The following is a 10,000-nucleotide window of genomic DNA, read 5'->3' as shown; positions in this document are numbered from 1 at the left end:
CTCAGAAGGGGCTAAACATAAAGGGGACAAACAAAGGGATTAAGTCGATTACATCGACCCCAGAGCGTAACTGGTACTTAATTTATCGACCCCGAAAGGATGAAAGGCAAAGTCGACCTCGGCGGAATTTAAACTCAGAACGTAACGGAAGACGAAATACCTATTTCTTTACTACCCACAAGGGACTAAACACAGAGGAGGACAAAATAAGGACAGACCAGGGATTAAGTCGATTATATCGACCCGGCTAACTGGTACTAATTTAATTGACTCTGAAAGGATGAAAGGCAAAGTCGACCTCGGTGGAATTTGAACTCAGGACGTAACGGCAGACGAAATACGGCTACGCATTTCGCCTGGCGTGCTAACGTTTCTGCCAGCTCGCCGCCTTATTTTATTTCTGTTTTATTTCTGTAGAATCTCACCAATTTGTCAATCAATGGGTGAAAGAAAGGGCTCTGTTCTGTCTGGGAAAAGACTAGAACAAGCAGTTTTCGGTGGCATTTGATTGTCAATCTTTACAGTTTCCATTCTGTCCTGAAGACGATAGTTTTCAATTCGAAAGTTGTTATTCCTATCGAATGAGGCTGCCGCTGTTGGTAGTATTCTAGTTGATTGATTTTTATTCAATTTTATATATTCCTCACAAAGATTTTCTCTTGCTTGAGAGCGTACGTCAGTTTTCCACAACTAGTGTTTTTGAGGGACTTGAACATATATTGATGCAGTCAAATGTCTGCCAAGTTGCTTCGTTACCTGAAGAAGTGTCTGTGAAAGACCAGTCGATAAACGATAGGCCATGTATTATTACTTCCAAATTTACTTTATGCAAACCAGCATTGTCAAATGGATATGCTGAGGGTTAGCTTGCTTGGTTTAGTCATAAGATTCTAGATTCTAAAAACTAAGGCTACGGTGAATAATGTATCGTATGTATATATGTATATATATTTACACAAACACAAATGCATACATACATAATTTATATACAAACACATATATTTATTAATATTTAGTAGAAGTAACAGTGTCTCAAGGGCCAAGACTTTCTCGCGTTAGCACTTATCAATCTATATACATATAAACCTATAAAATTTAAACACACACGTATCTGCCTATATATGTGTATGTGCGCGCGCGCGAGTTTGTGTGTTTGTGTGTATGGGCGCGCGCGTGCAGTCGCAGTATGGCTGAACGGGACAACACAACTTCGGGATAACACATGCTTTGTAAGTGAAGCTAGCTAAATGAGAAATGTATAAGCCTGGCAATCTAGAGTCAATAAAATCTTGGAAGGCCTGTTTTACAACATCATCGGAATTAAATTTTTTCCCTATCAAAAGTTATCCAAATTCTGGAAGAGGTGGTAGTCAGTGGGGGTAAGATCAGGTGAGTATGGTGGATGATGGGGAACTTCCAACTCCAACTCCTGTAGTTTTGCCAATATCATTTTTGTGATGTGCGGGCTGGCGTTGCAATAAAATAGGAGTGGACCTGTTGACTAATCTAGGCTGTTTTTTTAAAAAAATTCTGCATTATTTGGTCCAGTTGGCTACAGTATACTGTGGTCATGATTGATGAGCCAGGTTTAATGAAATCATAGTGCGCCAGACCACCAAACACACACCATCAGCTTCTTTTGATGAATTTTGCTTTTTGGATTGTGTTTTGGTGGCTCGTCTTTGTCCAGCCATTGTGCTGAACATTTATGTTTCTTGTACTGGATCCATTTCTCATCACAAGTTACAATTCGATTCAAAAATGATTCATTTTTGACACGAGAAAGTAGCATAATGCAGGCTTCCAAACATTGCTGCTTCTGATTTTCTTTGAGTTCATGTGGAACCTACTTATCCAACTTTTTCACTTTACCGATTTGAACTAGGTGAGTCAATATTATTTGCTTGCTAACACCAAACAACAACGATAACTCACGGACCCTTTAAGATGGATCTGACTCGACGGTGGCTTTCAGTTCGTCATTATCCACCTTTGTTTCTGGTCGAACGCGTTGCTCATTTGTGAGGACAAAGTTACAAGAACGAAATTTTGCAAACCAATTTGATACTGTCTGCTGTGTATTAACATTAGAATGAAATAATCCATTAATATTCTGAACTGTCTGTGATGCTGTATTTCCAAGAAAGGACTCATATTTTCAAAACTGTACGAATTTCCGACTTATCCATCTCTAAACAAAAATACCAAAAAACTATTTGTAAATACTTTATAAAGCGTAAAATGAGTTAAAGAAATAGATGTGTCAGCTTTCTAACAAAAAATAAAGATTGTCAAACTATAATATTGGCGCAAAATGAGCAGCTGTCAAAGTTTACCATATCCCTTACTAGAAATTTCATACTTGAGACCTAATATATTTTGGTGTATTTTATTTATTCTTTTAGTTTATGTTATATTATACTATTAAATTTTAGTATTTTGTAATATACTGGTGTAACATTCTATGATTTGCGGAGGACTTTTCTCTGCAGTTAATGATGGTAAGATATAATACAATATGGTATTTACATTTATATATATTTTTAGTTATTTATAACAATATTTTATTGTTATAATATATTGTTTATATATATATATATATATATATATATATATATATATTTGTTCTACATACATACACACACACACACACACACATATATATATATATATATATATATATATATATATATAGATATATATATATATATATATATACCTTCGAAACACGCAATGAGTCGAAACAGGGGCAGCTGAAGAAGGGGAATGTTCCTTGTGTTGTTTGTCTTGTACTCTGTTTTTTCGTTGTTAAAAAAAGGTCCGTTCCTTGTTTTGTTTTTTTTTTGTTTTCGTTTCTCGTTTTGTTCTACATTTATTTGTGGTGTCCTGTACTCATATATGCATGTATATATACATATATATGTAGGTATGTACGTAAATACATATATATGTAGGTATGCACGTATATATGCATATATCTATATATTTATAATATATGTATATATGATATTTTTGTGTATATATATGCCATACTTATATATATATCTATATACAATAAAGGGTGGAATATAATTAATTTAATAAAATTAATCAATTTCACTTAGTAGATTTATCGGTATGGATTTAACCCTTAATTATAATTATATATCTATATATATATATGTCATATTTTTATATTTTTCTTATATCCTTACATCCTTTAAAATTTTTTCACAATGTTAGAATTTTTTTATATGATTATATTTTTAAATAAGTTTATCTGTTATTGAACAAATAATCTAATTTTTTTTCTTGCCTTTAATCCCTGGTTTTCAGTCAATAGAAAATGTGTCCCTCTTTCTCGGATGAAAGCTTAATGCAATTAGGGTTCATTGTTTGAATGGTTTTATCATGACCACCTTAAAGTTTGCTAGGACGAACTATTATGAAGATTCTATCATATAAAAGTACTCTACTTTTTTAGGGCTTAAATTGGTTTATATATCCTTCTCATCTTACTTGATCTTTATATCCGTTTCTAAATTTAATTTAAAAATTTTTTTATATATAATATAACAATATATAAATTTTGCTAAATTTTGGTTATATTTTCCCCCTCTACCCTCAATGCCCATTTATCTCGTTGTGATGTCCTTTGTTTTCTATTTTAGGCTCCTTTAACTGATAATAATAAAATAGTTTATGTCACCCCTACCCACCCTCATTCTGGGCATTTACCACAATCTTACTGACTTCTTCTGAGATTTGTTTCTTTATGTGGTCATATGGAATTTATAGCCATAGTAAATTAGGGGTTTGGGAGAGTATCTGTCTGTAATTAATTTATCATCATCAGCTAGAACTTAACTGTCAGCTCCAAGTGGTCTTAATTTTTAGTGGATGTAGTATACTAGCTGCATTATACCTTTTGACTGTGATAAAATTGTAGCTATACTACCATCTCATGACCCCCACTGTTATTCTCTTCTGCCACTCCAAATTATAGTTGGGGTATTTTCTCCCTAAGTTCATTCTGCTACAATTAAATCAGCTAGCATGTAATTCACTTACTCTCTAGTTCTGATGAAATATTTGCTAAAGATTATAACAGAGTATCCTGTATCCTGAAAACCTGTATGACCTTATGCATCCAAAGAAGGTGATGTATTTCAAATTGATGTAGCGCTTGCATTGTTCGATTAAATGAAGCCGCCTGAAACGGCCGTAATGCATCCTTGGCATCCTTGTTACTTATTTGCTTTTTATTCACCTTATTTCGAGCTGTGCAGATAATACCAGACAGACTCGGTGCCTCAACTTAAGTACCTAATTCAACTGAATCTTAATTAATTCTATATACATTAACGTATATTTTTCATTGTTTGCTTGTATTCGTTATTGGACTGCGGCTCTTCCTTGAAGGGTTTACTTCACATCAGTACTTACATTTTACATCTAGCATTTATTTTATCGGTTTCTTTTCTCGAACCTTTACTTTGCGAGATGTAAACAAACCAACAACGGTTATCAAGCGGTGGGGAGTGGACAAGCATAAAAGCACGCTCATACAATGAAATAAGCACGCATACAAACATATACGCACGATACACTATCGTAGAATACTTAGCTGACTCCGGTTAAACCGTTCGGGTTCTGGTTCAATTTCAGCTTCCACGAGGATTGGATCTAGGACAAGATAACGAGCAGGAAGGCCAGTCTTACCTAGAAATGAGCTGAGGGAAAGCTATCCTTGAAAACTTGAGCAAAGGTTATGAACGTTTACATTGTCTCTCTTATCAATTACTGTCGTGCTTTGTCCTAACTATAGTATCATTACATTAAAACATTTGCTGGTTTTGCTTCCTGGAACGTATTCCACTAGTCGGGCCGTCGATCAGCTACTAGCAGAGCCGCATGATGGACTAAGTATGCTGTGACTACAGATAACAGGCAGGTGCCCTGGATGTGCCACCTACACAAATTCTTAGACTATGAGCAAGTGTAGTCTCCGTTTGTGCGTTCATATATGTATGCGCGAGTGCGACCGCAATTTATTTGCTCTATTTACATGTGGTATCCTCCTGCATAAACCTTCATATATATTTGGTATTGTATCATTTAGTGATTTGTTTTTTTTTACTATACTGGACTGGATGAAGGGTCTGTGTTGATGGCCTTCGTAGATCATCCGTTTCTGTTGAGAATTATGTTGTTAATTTTCTTCTTGAATAGTTTGCAAGTTGACGTTTGCAGGAAGCTTGTGAAGAGGTGGTATTCCTAAAAGCCGATGTGCTAGAGGTGGGGTAACAGAGGAAGGACTTGTGCAATGCCTAGTCGGGGACACAATATGGGTGGTGAGAAGAGAGTTGAGGAAGTCTGGAGTGACTGAGGTGGCACTACATCAAACTGCTCCGTAGTGCAGAGAGCACGATTGTTGTAGAAAAGATAGAGAAAGTGTATACAGCATATCAGAGGTTATGTCGGAGAGCGGCTCCCTGCCAATCAACCGGTTGGTAATTTTCAAGACGTGATATTATATATATATATATATATATATATATATTATATATATATATATATATATATCTATATAAATATAAATATAAATATAAATAATGCATATGTTTTATTTATTAATTTGTTATTATATGACGGAACGCACGCATCCATTTCTAAGTAAGTTTTATCTATCTATCTAACTATCTATCTATCTATCTATCTATCTATCTATCTATCTATCTATCTATCTATCTATCTATCTATCTATCTATCTATCTATCTATCTATCTATCTATCTGTCTGTCTGTCTATCTATCTATCTATCTATCTATCTATCTATCTATCTATCATCTATCTATCTATCTCCGATCTCTCTCTCTCTCTCTCTCTCTCTCTCTCTTTATATATATATATATATAAATATATTCAGATGAATATGGTATTTAAGTTGAGGCACCAGAATTTGTACGGTATTATCCATACAATTTCAAAATGAAGTGATTAAAATCGAAATAAGCAAGAAGGATATCCAGAGGTAATGCAGTACGATCATCTCAAGCAACTCCATTTGATTGAACAATGCATTCATTACATCAATTTAAATGCAGAGCAATCCTCAGCTGCATAAAGACATAGAATTTAATTAAATTAAAACAGATGGACACATTAAAATAATTTTATCGAAAATCTCCAAGAAGGTAAGGAGATAGACACACACATATATATATATATATATATGAAAACTCTATAAAATGGTCAAAACTACTCACACAGGAACTTAGTTTGATTTGAAAACCCCACTAGAATGGGAGAAAGGGCTAATGATCTAAGTGATAGAATATATATATTTAAAAATGTAATATATCAAATAAATTACTGTAAATATAAACCATCCGATTTTCTGAGTACCTCATTTCTTCTAATATATATATATATTATATATATATATATATATATCTATATATATGAGCATATATATATATTATATTATTACATACATAAATACATATGTAAACAGCAAATTTATCCCGTTGACATTAGTTTTACCATACACCGTTTAACTCTCTTCATCTTTTTTCCTCTTACCTCTCCCACTCTCCTTCTTTTTCCCCCTCTCTGCATTCTCCAACCTTCTTCACTACAGGCCTTCCCTCTCTGCACCACCAACACCATCACAACAACCATTATCAGCTGTTTACAGCTTTAGTGAATAGGGATCAACGAGAGCAGAGGTGGCAGTACGTAGTGGTGGTGTTGGTCAAAGTTGCATCCCAGTAGGGTGTCAAATGACTATGCAGCAGATATCGAATAGTTTTCAGTTGATACTTGATCCACAACAATATTTCACTCCATCCATCCCCTTTTCTAGTCCCTTTCGTCTCCCTTTATACCTCGCCGTTTATCTTACGATGGTCCTTTCTATCTTTCTTTCCGCTTTTTTTCAGATATATTATGAGTGATATGTTTACGCATGCGTAATCATATATATATATATCTATATTATATATATATATACATACATACATATATATATATATATATATAATATATATATATATTATATATATGCGTGCGTGTGTGTGTTTGTTGTGTTTGTACGTATATATAGTTATGCATTTAATTATTTGGGATTAGGATTCGACCTTTTCACACATGTAAATGACCACCGGTCATTCCTGGACAGAACGTAAGCCCCGAATGACTAGAAATAGTCAACAAGGACCCCCTAGAGCTGCGATTACTCGTCAATTTATTTTAACGAGCCGTTAACGAACCCACTGGTGAAATCACGCAATCACGAAGTCTCTGGTCATTTATCGCAATTCGATCCTAGAAAAAGGAAAGAATAAAAGAATGACTCTAAGGAATGAGGACGCTTTCTGTTTAACCTATATGTTGATTCCTTACTTGACCAACTTAAAAATATCCAATAGAAATTTAAGGCTGTCCCTCCTCATTTGAATACTGGTCAAACTTACATTGTTAATGAATGTGTTATACACATGTATTATAGAATGCATCTTATACAAATATTTCAAAAATCTATGGAAGGCCAGAATGACAAACTGAACTGGCTTGTTATTACACGATCAAACCTTCTACCCTTGTGCCCTTGTGTTCATATCATATACAAACTATACGTAAGCTGCCTGAAATAATTTCTCTGACGATTGACGAACAGGGGAGGATGTGGGGATGCATCGAACCATTTTTGTTAAATCAAACTGTACTGTTTGAAATTAGAAAACACTGTAGAAGTCTTGTGGCGATTTAGTCCTGATTACAGAAAGGCATTTGACTTCAGTCACTCAAGTCACTACAGTTGGCAAACGTACATGCGAAATTGGTTGCTGCCATCGAAAAGCTAAGGAAGACTTGGTAAACAATTCTTACTTTTGCAACTGAAAGTGGAACGGTTGTCATTGCTGTTTTCAATATTTCTACATTCTACAAGGAGGTGAGCTCGCAGAATCGTTGGCACGCCGGAAAAAGTCCTGAGTGGCATTTCGTCTGTCTGTACATTCTTGAGTTCAAATTCCGCCGAGGTCGACTTTATCGTTCATCTTTTCGGAGTTGGTAAAATAAGTACCAGTTGAGCACTGGGGTCAATGTAATCTATTTACTCCAACCCGAAATTGCTGGCCTTGTGCCAAAATTTAAGACCAATATTTTAACAGGAATATTTCAAAGAAATGCCCTCCTCCACCGACGCTTGACAGCTGGTGTTAGTTTGGTGTTTACGTCTCCGTAACTTAGCGGTTTAGCAAAACAGATCGTTAGAATAAGTACCGGATTTAAAAAAAAATAAAATACTGGGATCGATTTATTCGATTAAAATTCTTTTAAGGCACTGCCCCAGCATGGCCGCAGTGTAATGATTGAAACAAGAAAAGGTGCAAGGAGAAACAGAGAAAGATTACAGTAATGCAGCATCAAGCTATTGTTGTCGCTGCTGCTGTTGGTGGTGATGATGGTATTCGTTTTAATGCTCTCTCTTGTGGTGGTAGTGGTGGTGATAGTGTTGTTGTTGCTGTAGTAGTAGCAGCAGTAAGTGATATTTTGTTGTTGTTGTTGTGGTTGTTGTTGTTCTTCAACCCCCAAGACGGCCTTGGTTGAGCAAACTTATGACCTCCTGTTATGGCTAGAATGTCCGTTTAGACTTATAAGTTGGCCAATATTAGATTATTGGACGAGTTTAATCAATGAGCCCTTCTCTTTTTATTATGATAGGATGTGATTTGATAGAGACTTCGTTGCTATTTCTAGCAAATCTTTCGCGCGTTAGTAATGATTGTGGTTGTGATTGTGATGACGATTGGAATGGTTGAGTAATGATAATGGCGGTGCCGTGGGGAGGATGATTGCTTGTGATAATGATGCTGATTGTGGTGGTCGTAGTTGTGATAATAGTAGTGGTGGTGGTGGTGGTGGTGGTGGTGGTTGGTGGTGGTGGTGGTGTGGTGGTGGTGGTGGTGGTGGTGGTTGGTGGTGGTGGTGGTGGTGGTGGTGGTGGTGGTGGTGGTGGTGGTGGTAGTAATCCTGGGTGTGATGCCGGTGGGGGAAGTTTGCGGCTGCAATAATAGACGTTGGATAAGTTATGGGTCATTTACAAGTGATTGTTTTTTCTTCTCTTTCTATTTGCGTTGTTCATTCTTTCGTAAAAACCAAAAAATGAAAAAAATTTTTAAAAAAGGAGGCAAACCGTACACATAGGCGCACATACAGACACACATCCATGCATCAAGAATATAGGATTGATAATCCCTTGGAATTTCATTTAGGTTCGCGCCCCGCTTGTTTCCATCCAATCGGGCCGTAATCGGGGAGAAAAAAAGAGCAAGGATGTTTAACAGTAAAAACCAACCACGGTGAGTACAATGAAATATAATAAAATACATTAGGAAGCAATACGCGACGAGACAGGAAACTACGTAGAGCCGGGCGGGGAGTGTTCTATGAGGGTGTGGTGCCACAAGGACCAGAGCCTAAAAACAACAACAAAAACAAAAATAAAAGACAACTAGAAGAACAAATAAAGGCAACAACAATTACGGGAACAACAACAAAACATCATATGCTGGCCAATTGGGGATTATTGAGATAGTGTATTAACATTATATTGTATAATTGAATCACTGGCTGTTCTTTGTCAAGCTAGATCAAGAGTCACGTCCCAAGGGACTTGAACATATATTAAGCTTTAAACCTTGTAATAATGGCAGCTTTTTTTTTTATTTTACTTTTCTCCCCACCACCCTTTTTCATTTGTATTTTTTTACTTGCTATTTTGACCCTTTACGAATGCTATTTTATTTCATTTTATAATTTTTTTTTTTTTTTTTTTTGGATTACTTAGTGAGATGGTTGACTCGTTGGCCGGTTGGTAGTGGACTTGTTTGATTAGTTTGTGTATATGTGTTCATATTTTGCGTATTTGCGCGCGTGTGTGTGTGTATGTGTGTGTGTGTGTGTGTGTGTGTGTCGGAGCGTGTATGAAGCTATATGCGTGTAGTTTATGTGC

This window comes from Octopus sinensis, linkage group LG3 (assembly GCF_006345805.1).
Source record: "Octopus sinensis linkage group LG3, ASM634580v1, whole genome shotgun sequence".
Classification (NCBI taxonomy): Eukaryota; Metazoa; Mollusca; class Cephalopoda; order Octopoda; family Octopodidae; genus Octopus; species Octopus sinensis.
The sequence above is the reverse complement of the archived record's forward strand: the minus strand, read 5'-3'. Positions refer to the sequence as shown.